Below are 20948 nucleotides of genomic sequence, written 5' to 3' on the forward strand. Positions count from 1 at the left end.
AGAGTGTCAAGTTCGTAGTATATCTCAATTTGAAATTGATATAAAATAGATCTAGCATTCTACATTATATAAATTTTTAAAAGCTATCTACTAATACTATGTTTGCCAAAATTCAAACCAAAGAATTAGACAATGTATTAATGTTAACGTTATTTGACTAGTCAACTAGTAGGTAAGTATAACTACGTATTTTGATATGAAAATATATTATATGAGTTTGATTTTGATAAAAATGAAAATTCAAAAAAAGAAATCAGTGTAGTTTCATAATCGAAATAGAATGTATTAGTAATATTACTATTATTTTGGTATTTGATAAAATGGTAGAAGGAGAATTAAAATATATACCAATAGTGCATTGAAATAACCAAATTTACAAATACGTATGTCGGAAGATAAATGGAAAGATAATATATCGAATTATAGATTATGTCGCATGAACCGCACACAAATTTGAATTGTACGTCGTATTATTGTGATACATATGTATAGCTGATCGTATTTGTCACGATCGATCGTGGGAACGCGTTATAAATCCTAACGTGCGTACGAACTATTCTAACATTTTACTCTTATGTTTTGCAGCCTCACAAATAACTACTAATATTTGAAAGGAAGAACATATAATAAAATAATTTATTAATTTGGAGAATCATAGTTGGAAATAATAATATGATTTGTTTAGAAAGATGACGTCTATTTGTTAAATCAGTCAATATATAAAAGGTAAAAGCACCACAAAAATTCCAATAAAAGCGAGCGTAACACCTAAAAAAAAAAGATCCGTCAAAAATATGGATTTACCAAATTATATTGCAGCATGCAATTAATTTTGGTTAATCTCTGCGACAAGTTTCTTGTTGAGAAATATTAAGTTAGTATGATCACTGGTTGCTACAAGCTAAGTTGGTACGACTTCTAACGACGCTCTTTTGTCTTAGAAGTCGACCACGTTGTTCTATTGACTTGGAGATTCCTGTGTGGTAAGACGTGTTATAAGACTGAATTATCAGACTGAAATATATTGGAGAAAACGAATCTAAGTGAATCGTTATTTTATAAACCCAAAACCTTATTAAATAACATTTCTTGTCCGTTTTTGCAAACACTGCAAAATTATGCGAGTTCTTTCTTTATTACTGCTGCAGATATTAAAGCTAATTTATTTGATGTATCTATTCGGCGAACAATTTTGAACAACGAAAACTGTATAATGGCGATTCATTGAATACATAAAATAATGTTTTCCCGATTCGCAGTTGACGTCGTATTATGTATATGTATTTACGTATGTGTCTTCCTGCTCAATAAAATTCATCAATGGCAGTTGTTTTTCAGCTACGATTAGAATCGTATATTCTGAAATGCGCTAGACTATTGGACCAGAAGCTACGAGGTTTCCTAGTTGTTTTCAATATTCGATGGTAAGTTAAAATTGTACTATTCAACCTACTTGGCGGTTCGCCTGTGGAGCAAACCCTTATTGTGCCAGCACATTACATACGTTAACATCTATTTGATGTACCAACGTACACTACTCAAAGAAATAGTCACTTTGATAGCATTTGACTAAGAAGAAAATTGAAATATTTTTGAAATAAATATACAAAGTTCAATATATTTCTAGGAACGTATTTGTGATTTTTCAATCACGACTTCCGATCGTGTTTTCAACAGCGTGTTGCTCTATTCTGGCACGTGGGGCGAGGGAAAGTGAAACGTAGATGCGACAGCCGACATGTTAAAAATTTGATTTCTAAGTATGTAATTAACGCTTTAGTATCTATTTCTGGTAACGAAGTTAATATCTAGCTCCTGTGTCAACAGTTTAAACGACAGCTAGTGCCTGATAATACACATACGTATATACAATACTTGCGCATGCATTCGTACGCGAGAAGCTCTGATAGAAGAAAAATATGTATATTTTCATTTGTACAAATTTTTTAATATCATCAGCAAGAGTAGCAACCGTTATCGGAAAATAATAATTAAGAATCACGATATCAAAGTATTTTTTAGATGATTCGAATAGTTTTAAACGATTATTGATAAATCTATCGATCGAGTAAAATTTTCAAAAAAATTACGATTATCCGATTTTTCTAATAAATATTTTGCTGTTCGCTATATCGCCTCTTAGTCTTATCTTTTCTCATTTAAGGATCATTTTCGTAACTTTAGAAATGGATAAATCGTGATGCAACGTTTATTAAATATGATTAGCCGTCTGACTGACATTTTATAACATTTTTAGTTTCTTTGAAATAAAAAAATTCAACAGTTTTTACTAGATAAATAGATACTTTTGTGAGAAAAGTGAAAAGTACTTTTGTAAGAAGCTTCGAGGAAAGTATATTGACGAAAGTCGGGGTACGTATTAAGCGTACGTGCATGGCTTATCTTTGAGAAATTACCAGAAAATACATGTAAACGTATATTTACGTGTCGAAGTGACAGCATTTAATGGCAAATAATTCGAAGCAAGCTGGAATCTTCTGAATATAAAAAGGGGGCAAAAAGGAGGAGAGGGGTAAACGTGTGCATACTACTAAATTATTTATATTCATTGTATTGTTATATTAATATTATAAATCCATTTCAAGTCTGTTTTCTCCAAGCAGATACTTGTAATTAATTAAATATGTAGAAATTCTGGCGTGTCAATTTTGTATTGTCTTATATTTTCTGTTTCTAAATCGATGCAGATTGTAATTATAATAATAATAATTGTAATAAATAGATTTATTTATTTTATTTAAATTCCAAAATTAAAAATGTAGATTTTTAAAAATGTATCATTATTTATTTATATTTTATCATGTACTAAATAGAATGCTGTTTCTAATTCATTAAGCGAAATATTTGTTCTTCGTTATGCTGCGAGCCATGAGATTTCGTTTGCTAGATCATTCTCAATTACATATGTAAATCAAATCATCGAAGTAGCGCCACGTGTAGATAATAAGAGTTTATCATTAGCTCGTAGTAAATAAGTATGCAAATAGATTAAAATTGAATTACGACGACAGCAATAGATTATGTCAATGCTACAAGAAATTCGATTTTGAGTCGAGCAAATCTCAACGGACCCTCTGATTTTGTCGATCATAATTAATTTTGAAAGTACAATTATATCAATTAAACAAAATTAAACGACTATCGGATAAAATACAACAATGACAAATTTTTCATATTTTTCATTCAATTCTTCCTGGCCGTAAATTTTGCTGGTACAATATAGTTGTCAAAGCATTGTAAATCTTTGAAACTTGGTTTTCTAATTACTGTTATTTAGATGTGCGTGTGATCGTATCGTTAAATACATTTACATCATGGACGAGATGCAAAATTTTGTTTTTGTTACTGTGTACGATACTCTTTGCATATGTTAGATCGATGTGGTCAAGTGTTAATAATTATAATTAGAAAATAAAGTAAGAGATACGTAAATGTCAGAACTCAGAACAGCACTGACAATACTTCTCCTGGGAGGAGTTCCATTTGATTCTCTCTGCATAGTAGTACAATGGGCATTAAGGGGCCGAAATCTCGAGATCCTGAATCAAAGTGTTATCGTTGACTAAGTTCCACATATACCTAGTCTGTGGTGTTATCCCCAATTATCTTTCGAATATTTTTCGTAAAAATTGATTCTATAATCGATACTTTATTAAATTATTATAAGTAAATATTATGAATAATTAATAATGTACAAAATCGTTATGACCGATGCTTCTGATTAGATATTATGTCACGTTACATGAAAATTAGTACCATTTTTATTTCCTTTTTGTTCTGCATGAATTTTTATCGCATGGAATATCATATTAAAATATAACAAGATAAAATATACATAGTAGCAACTAATTGACACTGAGGCGTGACATTTATAATCGAATGTATTATTTGCTCGTATTGCGGATTATTAATTACAAATTACATTACCTGTCACATAATTTAATTGTTTGATTACGCATTAGTTACGAAATGGATACATAGACAGTTATGACTAAAATAATAATGACACTTGCAATTTGCAAAAAGTATGTATTATAAGAAAAAATGAATTGTACCATGTATAGCGGACTTTATCGTAAGTATATGTTCATAAGTATTATATTGGAAATTAATTTTTTTCATTCATTTCATTTATGGCTTTCACAACTTACATCATATTACATTATTAGAACGATGGCAAATCTTTTTCTACAAACTATCTTCTGAAATTATAAGCAAGTATTGAAATTATTTTTCGAACATTCATATCGCACAGTACAATTTTAATAATGAAAGAGCATTTCGTTGCTAGCCTTACTTAGCTTTTTGAATTTACGACCGAAAATACGTAGAATCAGATCTGAATCGTCTTGAAACATTGCATATTTAAGTACCATTCATTTTTCAACTGTATATTTTTTACTACATGTTTTTTGTTAACTTAGTCATTAACTTAGACCTTGCAGTAAGCAGCGAGTGTTATTACATCAGCTTGAAAAATAATTACTACTCTATGCAAGTGCGTATTTGAAAAAGAAATTTTTTAAAAAGAACTAATCTTTAAAGAATTGAATTTTCGTTTTATTTTTTTTAAATTTATCACTCAAAATCATTAAATCTCTCCTCGTCAAATTTGTTTCTATCTTTTATCGTTTTAACACTTCGATTTGTTAAAGTTGCATAGAACGTTCCGTGTACTATATATTGTGATTACTTAAAAGTATGATCTCACCAATCTCGATGACCTATGTTGTCTTGGTCATCGCTCTGAATAACTTTTTCCTATACATGTTACCATCGTTCGGCCTCAGTTTCCGAAATATTCAGAAGAAACTTGTTAAGCTGTACAAATGCATATGTACAATTTTGATCAGAAGTTGGAAATATTTTTGCCATCGTACTATCGTCAAAATCATGTTCTCGTCGAAATAAAAGTTCTGCTACGTATCCCATATCAGGTTGCCATCACTTCGCATTTTCCGGGATTTGTCCTAGTTTTTAATATGTTCGGGGGAATTTTCTGTAGCGATCAGAGTTTCTCAATACTCGGTCGTTGTCCAGACCGATGGCCTCGCCAATCATCCTTGTCATCATGCTATATGTACGTTGCAAGCGGTGATCTGACACATGTCAGACGCACTATACTAATACACTGGATAGCAACGCATTTGTTTTCCTAGGGGTGATTTTCAAGTGTCGCGTTCGCATCGGACGCATTAGAAGCAGTTTAAATGCAAACGCAGTGCTACCCGGATGTTACGTCGCCTAAAACATCTGCGCTGCAGCTCTCGCGACCGGACAGCCGATGGCCTGCGTAACGTCATTTCGACCCTCAATAAACCTGAGGACCAACCATAACTTTCTCTTTCATTGTGTACACATGTATCTTCATTCAATCCGTCGTCCTGAAAGATTTTTGAGGCTAAAAATATTTTCGACGCACATCTGGTTTTTAGAGAAGTCCTTGGGTTTATTAGGCGCAATTAAAAACACGGAGAAAGCGGGTACGCGCCCATTAGGAAAAACCAAACATCTGTCTAACAGAACAGGCTGAGTTTTCCCATGTACAAGGTCATTTATGAACCACGTCGGTAGGAGGACTCCGACTCATTCCTTCAGGTTTCAGCATGGGTCACAGCCAATCGACATCGCGGATCGTTGTCCTCACTTTTCCTGACGAACAGCGTGAATAACGAATCCGCGTTCTTCATGTAAAGGGCACACCCACACCGAGCTTTCTTCCGTGCTAGCCTAAGGGCGGCAATTAGTAAGAAAAACAACGTCGAAGTGTAACGTCTAACTCTCCCGTCCACTAACATACGAAATTCGATTGTACGAACTTTGCTCTATTATTCATATCTATCTCATATTCGTGCGACAAGGTGTTATTGACGATTTGTATCTACTCAACAGTGTAGTTTAAGTGTTGGAAATATATATTTTATAATTCTGTGAATCACAGTGTTATATAAACTTAATCACCCCTATTATCTTAACGGAAATCAGGGGATCGATCAACTCGTGGTGTCGATTAATATAATCGTAACGGGAATTTACGACTCCCGTTGACGTCTCTCCTCGCGATTGCGTCTCCCCGCGATTGGCCGAATTAACACCGGATATAATCTATTTATAATTTACAAAAGTTTTTATCTTGCGATATCAGACCTGATTTAAACAATAGTCAGAAGTGTACGGGTTTGAAATGGTAAAGTCCGAGGTTCCAGTGCTCTCTACCTTAGATCTATAAATGGCAACCCTAATCCCACATAATGTGACATGCGAGTCCCATAACGTGGAACATCATAATATATTGGATTGGCAACTAAGTGATTGCGAATTCTGTCATTAGGTGGTATTGACAAAATCCGCAATCACTTAGTTGCCAACCCAACATATTATAATATCTCGTACCTGGCTGTTCACTTCCTATATCTTGCGCGTACGCTCTAGTGTCCGGATCAACAAATTTAGTCTCATGGATACGGTTTACAACCCTTGGGATTGAAACAGCTGTAAAATCTACAAGATTCCAATACTACTGTCGTATCCGATTTAATGCACCTTCGTACAACACTAATTGTAAATAACGTCTCGGCATATCTGTTCGCAACTGGCTCGATAAATAGTCGTTTACTCGACCGTCCAAAGTCTACTGTGCATGTTCGAACCACCTGTTACGGAATACCCCAATTTTTAAATCATATTATGTTTTAACACGCTTTGAGTTGCGATTTTTCTTGTAAAATGTGTTCTTCCAACATGTAAACGTTAGTTTTTCACGATCAAATTTCATTGGTAAGTTTTCTTTCGACTGCCGAAGCGTGTAGACGTGTGTCTAGTGCTCAGTGAAGTTCACAATACAATAAGTGACGACCCTCCGTCGAATTTGAGTTGAAACAGAAATAAACTAAGTGTTTTAACTAAACTTACTCGTAGGAAATCCAACACTTCTAATCTCTAATCCAAATCATAGCCTCTCAACTAGTTATTTCAATTTGAATTAACTAGCTCGAAGATGGCCCAAGTAACCAGATCAGGCTCTCATGAACAAAACTACAACCGCACCGTTTTACCTCCTCCGTAGCAAAAGGATAATATATCCCATCTTTCAAACCACACTAACAACATAAAAAAAACGTAAGTTTAATTCAGTAAAAAAAATGTAAACACTAATCAGAACGAACTGTCAATAAGCCATGTTACCACTTATAACACATTTGCAATATTAAAATCTACAGACGATTCTATGAACGTAGTTGAAACATCAACAAATCAACACACACAAAAAAATCCTCCTCGCCCACCAATGTTCATTGATGATGTTATCGATATTCAAACAATGATAAAGTCCATCGAGAAAGATATTAATAAAGAGGATTACGTACTAAAAATTAAGAATAATCAGATTAAAATCCCGCCGGTCAATCCAGAATCCTCCAGAACTCCTATCAACTGAAACAAGAAAGACCTTTTCGTGTGGTGCTACGCAACATCCACCACTCAGCTAATTTAGATGAACTGAAACTTGAACTCTTAAATCATGGCCATGAAGTAACCAACATTAGCAATATAAGGCATAGAATCACAAAAGACCGCTATCCTTATTGTTTATTGACTTAAAGCAAAAACCAAATAACAAAGAAGCCTGTATCAATCGTTTAATGAATTCGGTAGTAAGAATTGCATCACTTTTTATAAAAAAAAGAGATAGTTCAATGTAAAAGGTGCCAAAGGTACGACCATACGCAAAAATATTGCAACCACAATCACTGCTGCGTTAAATGTGCAGGTATTCACCCTACAGATTAGTGCACTAAATCTTCAGAAACTCCCGCGAAGTGCGTCATTTGTCAAGGAGAGCATCCTGCTAACTATAAATGTTGCACAGCCTACAAGACCTTGTATAAAAATAAGTACCCCAAACCCAGAGTTAAGGATCTAACCAACCAAGCACTTAATCCACAAAAATTCACTATTCCTTCAATCTCTTATGCACAGGTGGTTCAAGGAAATCAAAACAGTCCGAAAATCCATAGTGACCATTCTTAAAATAGTGTTCCCAGTTCACAAAACACGGATAACTTCTCTAGATTCGAAAAATTAATCGAGAAACAATCAGAACAAATTAATAACTTACTATCATTATTAACACACATCGTAGACAAATTAACACGCTCCGACGTAAAATAAAACTAATACGCATAGCTCTTTGGAATGCTAACGGTCCAGCTCAGCATAAATGTAGTAACTTAAATGGGTCTTAGAGTAAGGACAAGTAATGATGTTTTATTTGGAGTTAAGTTTAGTTTAACAAGCAATACTCAATACAAAAGCTGATATACAATATCGTCGTACGTCTTATCATCATACTCGGCTCTCAACTTCCCGATTCATACTCTCCGGCTCCTCCACTCACACTCTGCTTCTCGGCTTCTCCACTGATTCTCTCTGATTTCTCAACTGACACACTGCCCGTTCTAGTATTCCTTTGTTTTTTCTTAAGCTCACCACGCATGTGTTCCGCAAATTCTCGTTGCCAGGATCACGTACACAACAGTAGAGCAAATCCATCGTATAACCCACATGATCAGCCAAACCCCTGAAAAGAAAAAATATTGCTCAGCGGTATTCCTAGATATTCGACAGGCATTCGACAAAGTATGGCACGAAGGGCTACTATACAAACTTAAAAAAATCTTACCACACACCTACTACTCCATTCTAAAGTCCTACCTAACCAATAGACAATTCATGGTTAAATACTTAGACGCCACTTCCACAACATTCCCAATAGAATGTGGCATACCCCAAGGTAGTGTCCTCAGACCCCTGCTGTTCTCCATCTACATGGCCGATGTACCTATATCAACTGAAATAACAATAGCAACATTTGCTGACGACACAGCGCTATTAGCTTCCCACGCAGACCCGATAATTGCTTCATCCACTCTCCAGCGATGTCTCGACTCTATGGAAAAGTGGTTTCATAAATGGGGCTTCAAAATCAGTGAAAAAAAATCCGCACATGTAACCTTCACGCTCCGAAAACAAACCTGCCCCCAGGTCACCATCAACAATACAACAATTCCTAGCAAGGACTCAGTCAGATACTTGGGCATGACCCTGGACAGGAGACTAACATGGAGAAACCACATCACGGACAAAACGAAGCAACTAAAGGACAAACTAAATAAATTCTATTGGCTCACGGGCCGAAGCTCCAAACTAAACATACAGAATAAAATTACCCTCTACAAGACCGTAATAAAACCTGTCTGGTCCTACGAAATCCAACTATGGGGAACAGCAAGTAATTCCAACATTGAAATACTTTAACGCTTCCAATCGAAAACGCTAAGATCCATTATAAATGCACCCTGGTATGTCACCAACGAACTAATACATCGCGACCTCAAGATACCCACAGTGAAAGAGGAAATAGCAAAATATAGCGACAGATATAGCAAAAGAGTCAACAAACACCGTAACCTCCTAATCACTGGACTACTTGATACGTCGGTCCAGATCCGCAGGCTGGAGAGACATTACCAGCTAGACTTAAACGCTAGATTCAATTAGTTATTTAAAGTAAGTAATATTTTCTTATTTATAATACTTACTTATAAATTATACTTATCTATAATAAGTATTAACTTATTATAAATAATTAGCCATGTCACTGCGCCACGCCAGAAAAAATTACTGAAAATTCTCAATGCGAGAATTGATTGTAAATTTTAATAAATAATAATTAAAAAAAAGGGTCGCGTAGACCTATTCTATGAACTATAGAATTGAAGGACCGACGACACATTGATGGACTTGACGACGCCTCGGCTCTCGCGACATTGTTTATGGTTAACTTGATGTTTCTTAGACCCTTTTCCACGATGCTACATAAATGCGAACCAGAACTCTTCCTAAAAAAACAAGAAATTGACATAATGCTTATATCTGAAACTTGCTTCACCGATAAAAATTACCTGAAAATAAATGGTTATAACTTTTACCGTAATCAACATCCCAGTGATAAGGCCCACGGCAGCACCGGAATTATCATCAAGACCAGCATAAAACACTGAGCTTCGATCATTTCAGAAGGACTACCTCCAAGCTACAAACGTAGCGATAGAAGACTGGCATGGTCCAATCACCACATCAGCAGTATATTGTCCTCCTAGACATTCTATTTTCAAAGAAAACTTCGATAAATTCGTCGAAGACCTGGGCAATAGATTCATAGCTGGAGGAGATTATATCGCTAAATATACGCAATGGGGCAGCAGACTTATGACAGTAAGAGGCAAAAATCTTTTGAAATGCATAAACCGCAACAGACTTAATTACCTCAGTACAAACGAACACACTTGCTGGCCTACTGACACTAACAAACTACCTGACTTACTAGACTTCTTTATAACTAAATACATCTCGCCAAGATACATCGAAATCAACTCTTCTGTGGAACTCTCTTCAGATCATTTACCCGTCATAGCAACAATTAACTCAACAATTATCGAAAACCAACTTAATGGTTTTATTCATAACCAGCTCACAAACTGGCAGCCCTTTAGGGAAGTATTCAATGATTCAACATCAGCCTCAATATCCCTAAAAACAAGCGAAGATATAGAAGCAGCCACGGAATATTTAAACACCAGCATAATAAACGCGATCGGTTCTTCCACCCCTACTAAGTGTTTTGTCAATAAACATGAATACCCCCATTACATAATAATAAAAATTGCAGAAAAACGCAGACTTAGAAGAGTATGGCAAAGTCATAGAACACCTGAAGGCAAGCGTAAGCTAAATAACGCAACAAGAAATCTAACCAAAATCCTTAAAAATTACAAAAATGACTGTTTTCAAAAATATCTTGCTAATCTGTCTCCCACAGCTGACTCCAACTACTCACTATGGAAGGCATCCAGGAAACTCACTCGTCCTCCGCAAATAATCCCTCCAATTCGTTGTCCGCAAGGTGGATGGGCGCGTAGCCCTTTACAAAAAGCCAACTTGATTGCAAGTCACCTAACTAATGCCTTCAAACCGTATCCCTCCACTATTGCCGCGGAAATAATGGAATATTTACACTCTCCCTTCCAGATATCTCCTCCTATTGAACCTTTCTCATCTTATAGAATTAATCCGTCGTCTAAATCCCAGGAAAGCATCGGGGCATGATCAGATAAGTAACAAAGTTATCAACGAGCTTCCCATAAAAGGGATTGTTCTCATTACCTCTATTTTTAATGCAATTCTTCGCCTTGAATACTATCCTAAGTCTTGGAAAATATCATTAATTACTCTTATCCCTAAACCCGGAAAACCAATACACGAAACTAGCTCTTATCCCCCACTAGTCTTCTACCTACTTTTTTTTTTTTTATTTATTAATATCTACAATCAATTCTCGCGTAGAGAATTTTCGGTAATTTTTTCTGACGTGGCGCAGTGACATGGCTAAATATTTATAATAAGTTAATACTTATTATAAATAAGTATAATGTTTAAGTAAGTGTTGTAAATAAGTAAATATTACTTAATATAAATAACTAATTAAATCTAGTGTTTAGGTCTAACGGGTAGTGTCTCTTCAGCCTGCGGATCTGGTCCGACGTATCAAGTAGTCCAGTAATTAGGAGGTTTCGATGTTTGTTGACTCTTTTGCTATATCTGTCGCTATATTTTGCTGTTTCCTCTTTCACTGTGGGTATCTTGAGGTCGCGATGTATTAGTTCGTTGGTGACATACCAGGATGCATTTATAATGGATCTTAGCGTTTTCGATTGGAAGCGTTGAAGTATTTCAATGTTGGAGTTACTTGCTGTTCCCCATAGTTGGATTTCGTAAGTCCAGACAGGTTTTATTACGGTCTTATAAAAGGTAACTTTATTCTCTGTGCTTAGGTTGGAGCGTCGGCCAGTGAGCCAATAGAATTTTTTGAGTTTGTCCTTGAGTTGCTTCGTTTTGTTTGTGATGTGGTTTTTCCATGTTAATCTCCTGTCCAGGGTCATGCCCAAGTATCTGACTGAGTCCTTGCTAGGAATTGTTGTATTGTTGATGGTGACCTGGGGGCAGGTTTGTTTTCGGAGCGTGAAGGTTACATGTGCGGATTTTTTTTCACTGATTTTGAAGCCCCATTTATGAAACCACTTTTCCATAGAGTCGAGACATCGCTGGAGAGTGGATGAAGCAATTATCGAGTCTGCGTGGGAAGCTAATAGCGCTGTGTCGTCAGCAAATGTTGCTATTGTTATCTCTGTTGATATTGGTAAATCGACAGTGTAGATGGAGAACAGCAGGGGTCTGAGGACACTACCTTGGGGTATGCCAGATTCTATTGGGAATGTTGTGGAAGTGGCGTCTAAGTATTTAACCATGAATTGTCTATTGGTTAGGTAGGACTTTAGGACTTAGTAACCCTTTGTGCCATACTTTGTCGAATGCCTAGTTGAATGTCTAGGAATACCGCTGAGCAATATTTTTTCTTTTCAAGGGTTTAGCTGATAATGTGTGTTATGCGATGGATTTGCTCTACTGTTGAATGTTATTTCCGAAAACCGAATTGATAATCTGGTAGTGTTTTCAAATCCTCTAGGAGTAGAAGGAGTAGATTCGTTAGCATCTTCTCGAATAGTTTTGACAAGGTAGGTAAAGACTAATTTGGCGATATAAGCTAGATTCATATATTGGTTTTCCAGGTTTAGGGATGAGAGTAATCAGTGAAATTTTGCAGGCCTTAGGAAAGTATTCAAGGCGAAGAATTGCGTTAAAGATCGATGTTATGAGTGCAATCCCTTTTATGGGAAGTTCCTTGATTTCCTTATTGCCTATTAGGTTATGCCCCGCTGCTTTCTTGGGATTTAGGCGACTAATTGATTCTATAATCTCTGCAGAAGTGAAGGTTTCAATAGGAGGAGACATTTGGAAGGGAGAGTGCAGGTATTCAGTAATGTCTGCGGCAGTTTTGGAGGAATGGGGTTTAAATACTTTAGACAAGTATTTAGCAAACAGGTTGGCTTTTTCTATAGCGCCCATCCACCTTGCGGACGGCGGATTGGAGGGATTATTTGCGGAAGGCGCGTGAGTTTCCTGGAAGCCTTCCATAGTGAGTAGTTGGAGTCAGCTGTAGGGTACAAATTGGCGAGATATTTATGAAAACCGTCATTTTTATAATTTTTGATGATTTTGGTTAACTTTCTAGTTGCGTTGTTTAGTTTGCGTTTGTCATCCGGTGTTCTATGGGTCTGCCATACTCTTCTTAGTCTACGTTTTTCTGCTATTTTTTTAAATATGTAATGAGGATATTCACGTTTGCTGATAGAAGTCTTAGTAGGCGTGGAGGAGCGGATAGCGTTTATTATGCTCGTGTTTAAGTATTCCGTGGCTGCTTCGATATCTTCATTAGTTTTTAGTGAAATTAAGGATGAAGTTGAGTGATTAAAGACTTCTTTAAAGAGCTGCCAGTTGATGAGTTGGTTATGAATAAAGCCATTAGGTGTATTCTCGATAATTGTTGAACTGACTGTTGCTATCACGGAGGAATGATCAGAAGAGAGATCAGCTGAGGAGTTGATTTGGACGTATCTTGGCGAGATATTTTTAATTATGAAGAAGTCAAGTAAGTCAGGTATTTTGTTAGTGTCAGTGGGTCAGTGTGTGGGTTCATATGTGGTGAGATAGTTGAGATTGTTGGTGATTATGCTATTTAAGAGATTTTTGCCTCTTACTGTGACCAGTCTGCTGCCCTATTGGGTATGTTTGGCGTTATAGTCTCCTCCAGCTATGAATCTATTGCCCAGAGCGTCAAGGAAGTTATCAAAGTCTTCTTTGGCAATGGAGTGTCTGGGAGGGCAGTATACTGCTGACGTGGTGATTATACCATGGCAGTCTTCTATTGCTACGTTTGTTGTTTGGAGGTAGTCTGGAATGATGGAGGTTCGTAGTGCTTATTGCTGGCTTTGATAATAATTCCGGTGCCGCCGTGGGACTTTCCACTGGGATGTTGGGTATGGTAGAAGTTATAACCGTTTATTTTCAGGTAATTTTTGTCGGTGAAGTGAGTTTCAGATATGAGCATTACGTCGATCTGTTGTTGTTTTAAGAAGAGTTCTAGTTCGTATTTGTGTTGAGCTAGACCATTGGCATTCCAAAGAGCTATGCGTCTTGGTTTTATTTTGCGTCGGGGCGTATTAATTTATCCATGACGAGTGTTAATAATGATAGTAAGTTATTAATTTGTTCTGATTGTTTTTCGATTAATTTTTCGAGTCTGGAGAAGTTGTCTGTGTTTTGTGAACTGGGAACACTATTATGAGAATGGTCCCTATGGGTTTTCGGATTGTTTTGATTTCCTTGTACTGTTTGGGCATAGGACATTGAAGTAGTAGAGAATTTTTGAGGACTGAGTAATTAGTTAGTTATCTCTTTTGCTCTGGGTTTAGGGTACTTATTTGTGTACAGGGTAGGCAGAGCAACCCTTATAGTTCGCAGGATGGTCTTCTTGACAGAGAATGCACTTCGCAGAGGTTTCTGGAGATTTCGTGCACTACTCAGTAGGGTGTGTACTTGTACATTTAACCCAGCGGAAATTGCGGTTGCAGTGTTTCTGCGTGTGACCGTACCTTTGGCATCTTTTACATTGCACTATTTCTTTTTTTATAAAAGGAGGTTCGAATTTGACTACTGAGTTCATTAATCAATTGATGTTATAAATTTGTTTATTATTTAGCTTTTGTTTTAAGTCTATGAAAAATAAGGATAGCGGGTTTTTCGAGATTCTATGTCTTATGTTGCTGATGTTTGTTACTTCGTGGCCATGATTTAGGAGTTCGGACTTCAGTTCGTCCAAGTTAGTTGAGTGGTGGATGTTGCGTAGTACCACTCGAAAAGGTCCTTCTTGTTTAAGTTGGTACGTGTGGTAGTTTACGATTTTTAGTAGCTTAGTTAGTTTTCTGTAGGATTCTGGGTTAGTCGGCAGAATTTTGACTTGGTTATTGTTTATTTTAAGTTTGTAGTCTTCTTTGTTAATTTCTTTCTCAATGGACTTTACCATTGTTTGAATGTCGATGGCGTCGTCAATGAAGATAGGTGGGGGAGGGGGATTTTTACGTGTATTTTGGTTTGTTGGTGTTTCAGCTGTGTCTATGGAGTCGTTAGTGGATTCTAGTATTACGTATCTATTATAGGTAGTTACATCGCTTGTTGTCTGTTCGTTTTGGCTAGTGATTGCATTTGTTTTAACTATTTCTAACTTACGCTTTTTGATGCTTTTAGTCTCGAATGTTAGGAGGAATATATTGTCCTTTTGCCACGGAGGAGAAAGAGCGGAGCAGTTGTAGTTTTGCTCAAGAGAGCCTGGTCGGGATACTTGGGCCATCATCGAACTAGTTAATTCAATTTGAAATAACTAGTCGAGAGGCTATGATTCGGATCAGAGATTAGGAGCGTTGGATTTTCCACTGATTAGTTAAGAAACACTTGGATTAAGTCTGTTTCGAATCACTTTCGACGGATGGGTGTTGCGTGTTGTTTTACGAACTTCACAGAGCACTAGACACCCGTCTGCACGCTTCGGCACTCAACAGTGAACTGATGAAGAAAATATGTATAAAGAATGGAGCGACATAATTTTCGGAACATCCTGCTGCGAATGGTACAAACATCTCTGGATCTCGTCGGTACATTCTACTCACTTTGTCCAAAATATTTGAGAAGATACTAACGAAACGACTCCTTCCACTCTTGGAGGATTTGAAAACAATGCCAGATCATCAATTCGGTTTTCGGAAGCAACATTCTACGATAGAGCAGATTCATCGTGTAACTCATAGAATTAGCCAAGACATAGAAAAGAAAAAATATTGCTCTGCGGTATTCCTGGACATTCAGCAGGCGTTCGACAAAGTGTGGCATGAAGGACTTTTGTTCAAACTGAAGAAAATCCTATCACACACCTACTACTCCAGAACAGAGGTCCTAGGCAGTGTCCTCGGAACTCTGCTGTTCACTATCTACACTGCCGATTTATCATCCTTAACAGAGATAACCACAGCGACATTTGCTGATGATACAGCTTTATTAGCATCCTACTCAGACCTGATACTTGCCTCAACTATCCAGCGAGGTCTCGACTCTATGGAAAAGTGGTTCCACAAATGGCGCTTCAAAATAAATGAAAATAAATCCAGTCATATAACTTTCACGTTGCGAAAACAATCCTGCCCACAGGTGACCATAAATGATATTCCAATTCCAAACAAAGATACAATCAGATATCTGGGCATGATTCTAGACAGAAGAATGACATGGAAACATAGGAAGAATGACATAGATAAATCCAAAGAACTGGAAACAAAACTAAAAAAGTTCTACTGGCTCATGGGCAGACGCTCCAACTTAAACATGCAGAGTGAAATAATGCTATATAAAGCCATATTAAAACCTGTTTGGACCTATGGGATCCAACTATGGGGAACAGCGAGTAATTCCAACATAGAAATTTTCCAACGATTCTAATTAAAAACTGTAAGATCCTTAATAGATGCACCTTGGTATGTTACCAACGAAACAATACATCGCGACCTTAAGATACCCACGGTTAAAAAAGAAATATCCATGTTCAGAAACAGATATAATATAGGAGTTAACAACCACCAAAACCCATTAGTTAACCAATTACTTGATACGACGGATCAAATCCGCAGATTAAAAAGACAATACCCTTTAGATTGAAGCATTAGATTCAACTAGAATAAAAAAAACTATAATCGAAGTTATAGTACCACGCCAAAATAATTTACTTATAATTCTCAAAGAGAATTGATTGTAAATAGTTTACCAAATATGAAAAAAAATGTCATGGTTTACTGCGCTTTACACAATTCATCACGACGTGAATTACTTTCAATCAGAATCTGTACCAACTTATCGTAATTGTTACGTACAAATTTAGAAACCCATATGATTTTATTTTAAATTGAACAAAAGCTTTTTGTACGTATCTCGGAAATTAAAGCCACGTGGCGATAGCACGTACAAGAAGAAGTTGCTTGGAATAATGACACGGGCAACATGTTCTAAGCTTGTTGAGATGAACGAGAAGGCCGAACTACCTCATCCTATTCCTGTCGTGCATCTGCGTTTTATTTTCGATGATTTATTATTTATTATCACTACGTTTTAACAAGTATACTAATAAACTTACGTAGTATCGTAAATAATTATGATTTATTTACAATGAATGGATTGTATAGATATTGATTTAACAGAAAACGATGGTTGTTTAACATGAACTAATCACAATGACGTACTATAATTCAGACAACTCAATAGTTAATCTCGTCACCACGGATCCAACCCTCTCTCTCTCTCTCTCTCTCTCTCACGCGGACCACACTATCTCGACAACGCAACTCGCACTTTCTGACTTCTCGATTCACACCCTCTGGCTTCTCTACTGACTCTGATTGTTAAATCGTCTTTCTGCCTTAGCGTTCCTTTTGTCTCTTTCTCTTAGCACCACCACGCACGTGTTCCGCAACCGTTCGTGGCCAGGATCACGTAGACTTTCTCTACGAAATTATTGAATTGAACTATTCAAACTATACATTTGTCGCGTAAAATTAAGGCTTAAGTTTTAAAGACAAGAAGGTTGAGCCGTAACACCACCACTATCTTTCTTTTCTATTGAACTTTATTATGAAACTTGAATATCACAACTTAATAAGCACAGTTTACGCGACTGATCTGAGAGATGTTGACTGATGAGAGTTTGTAGTTTCAGTCCAGAGGTGTTCTCGTATTATTACGCAGGAAAGCTCGGTGTGGGTGTGCCCTTTGAACTAACAACGCGGGTTCGTTGTTCACACTTTTCGTTAGGAAAAGTGAGAGTAACGATCCGCGATGCCAACTGGTTATAGCCCACGTTAATAAATGAAGATAGGAGGAGGAAGCCTCTTACCAACGTGGCTCGTAGGTGACATTGTTCATGGGGAAAATCAGCTTTCCCTTTAGGTAAATACTTTTATCGTTAGGCAAATACCTGCTTTTCCCCGTAATTTGTACGAACGTATAATAAACCTAAGGACTGTTCCAAGGATCATCCATAAACCGATAACACTTACAGGGTTAATAAACTAAAAGTTTAAGTTTATGGTCCTTGGGGTTATTGAGGGTACGCGGTGAGGACCTGCACACATCTGACCTCTGATGTGGATTGACGTCACACATTGATGGGCCTGTGACATCAATCCACATTAGAGGCCACACACCGCGGGCAAGATGGCAGCTAGATGTCTACAAATCCTTGGCGCGTACCCTCGATAGTCTTAAGGAACCACCATGGGTCTTGGCATTTTCATAGTTAAGGTCCTTCAGAATAAACAAGTATCTTTTGTTTCAGGTGTCCTTTACATTTATTGTTTGCTATGGGTTGACACGGGAAAGTTGGTTTTTCTCACGTATGATGCTTCCCACTAGCAACTTTCTATCGAGGGCGGCTGGGGCCCTTCTTGGTCCACCAACCTTCTTATTATCCAATTGGAAGCGGTGTCTACTGTTCTCACTTTCCTAACCAAAACTGTCATCAACAAATCCGATGGTCCCGTATGCTGGACACATCACTGGCTTTCCTCAGACACAGCATCGTCACTGAACTTCACTTATTCTCTATCTTTAGAATAGTCAACATCTTTTACCAAGTTTCTACCCTTAGAGTAGTCGCGTACTTAATACATACGCATCAGTGTATACTCAATTGTGATTATTGTATTTATAATAAAGATTGATAAAAAGAAAGCTAATAGTTGTGTTACGGCTCAACCTTGTTATTTTTATATAATCTGAGTTGTGACTGGTGATTTTATGTGACAGGCCCGACGGCGCCTCGACTCTCTCGCGACATTGTTTATGGTTTACCCGATATCTCTTAGTCCTTTTGTCTACGATACTATACTTGTATTTAACTTGTTGCGTCTAGAGTTAAATCAATGACAAATTGAAAGAGCGTCAAGCCACGAAACCATTCTATATGCAAATTAATGGTTTTGACCATTATTTTTGAAGAGATTTTCAATACTTTGGTCGAGTCTTGATTAGAACTGTCCAAGTTGTCCTGGAATTCATCACCACCTCGTGAATCCTGCACTGGCCTTACAGAATACCGAATATCTGTAGCTTCGTGAAGATCCAAATGAGGATTTGACCTTGTAACGGTAAATGAATGTTCGGTGTTAGCTTTTTATATCTTTCTTTTTAGATCACTAAACGAAGACCTTGACAAATTCAGATTCAACAATGTCTCGATTCAACAATCCAATTGTTTACTTTGAACCGTATTGTTAATTATATTATTTCAATAAAAATACAGATGAAGTAGTTCTTGATCTTTCGTACGTTTAGCTAGTGTTTTACCACTTACGTTATGAATCAAATAACGGAGTTGATGGGAAAATTTATGTCAGTCGCGGTTTAATTATTCATCTTGGTTTTTTCCATCTTCTTTGTAAATAACCTCTCTTGTAAGAAGATTAGGAGTGTGTATGCAAAATACACGACCGTATCAGCGAAAAAAGAAACGGTGCAGAGATTCAGTGATCGTCAAACAAAGAGACGGAATTTTCCCTAATGTGTTTTTAATTATTAACACTTGGTTACGTTATCGAAACGCTCCCAAAGGATTAGGAAATAAATTAGTACGTATAGTGCACACGATACGTCTGTATATCATTGTTTATCTTGATAAGTTTGAATGACAAATAGTATTCTAACGGAACAATTCCGACGTGATGACTAAATATAAGTCATAGGAAATTGTTATCGGAAATTTCAAGAATTAGTAGAACACTTCTGAAATGCGATGTTTCACTATTACGTGAATCATTTGGAAAGCATTAATTACGTTACTACCGGTGAAGCAGTTTAATTTTGTGGTGGAAACGAACGATTTGTCCAATTATTCTTCGATTAATACGAGGATACTGATAAGTCCTCAATATCATCGAATAACTTTGTTGTAGTGTTTGTGGAATGCTGAATGCATATACGAAGTTTACGTCGTATAAATAAAGCAAGAAGGCTGGAATTAAAAGAAACCTTTGATCTGAAATTTTTGTCTTATCTCATTTCGTAGAAATTTATCTTGGATAATTGTTAAATTTACTGCAGATAGCGTAGTATCAAGTTATGTTGTTGTTTATCTATGAGGACGACGCTAATTACATAGATATATGCGTGACTTTCTTTTTTCATGTACTTTGTTTTAATTTCGTAAGGTTAAGTAACAAGTAAAAACTATACATTTTTATCAGTTCGGCGAATTTCTGCAATATTTAAATTACAGCGTTTATTCTTAAAGGACATTTTAAACTAACCGCGCTAAAAAAATATGACACTTTTTAATAAGAAGAAAAGGAAGAAACCATCGCATTTTTAACGCGTCCATAGCAAAAGCGCGTAACAGTAAAACGGTAAAATCGTATCAATCGTGAAAAACCATCCAGCTCTGCTTCAATTACGTTCTTTTATATTATATAAAATCTTTTCGATAATACGACTCATTTTCGCTAAACAGTATTTTTCATTAGAAAATTATCGCGTTACGTTTAGTCATTAAGTAATTCTCCACGACGAACCGAAGTATAACTTCGAACTTCGTTTGACAGTTTTGAACCAAAAAACGGTTCTTTGTCCCTCCTGAATTCCTATAACGTTATCAAAAACGACCACGACCTCTGGAAGACCATATTTACACTTACAATTCGTGGCAACGTGGACAAGTCAAGTACCAGAGAGTATCGCTTTCGCATCAACGCTGCTAGTATTATTTTAGTAATTATTTCTTAATATCGCGTTAATATCAATGTTACTAGGGATAATCGACGTGCTAATTGAATACGAACAAATAGACAAGAAAAAATACTCTGCATCCTGGATACAGG

The sequence above is a fragment of the Bombus flavifrons genome, chromosome 15, assembly GCF_040668555.2.
Source record: "Bombus flavifrons isolate JBK064 chromosome 15, iyBomFlav1_principal, whole genome shotgun sequence".
Taxonomy (NCBI): Eukaryota; Metazoa; Arthropoda; class Insecta; order Hymenoptera; family Apidae; genus Bombus; species Bombus flavifrons.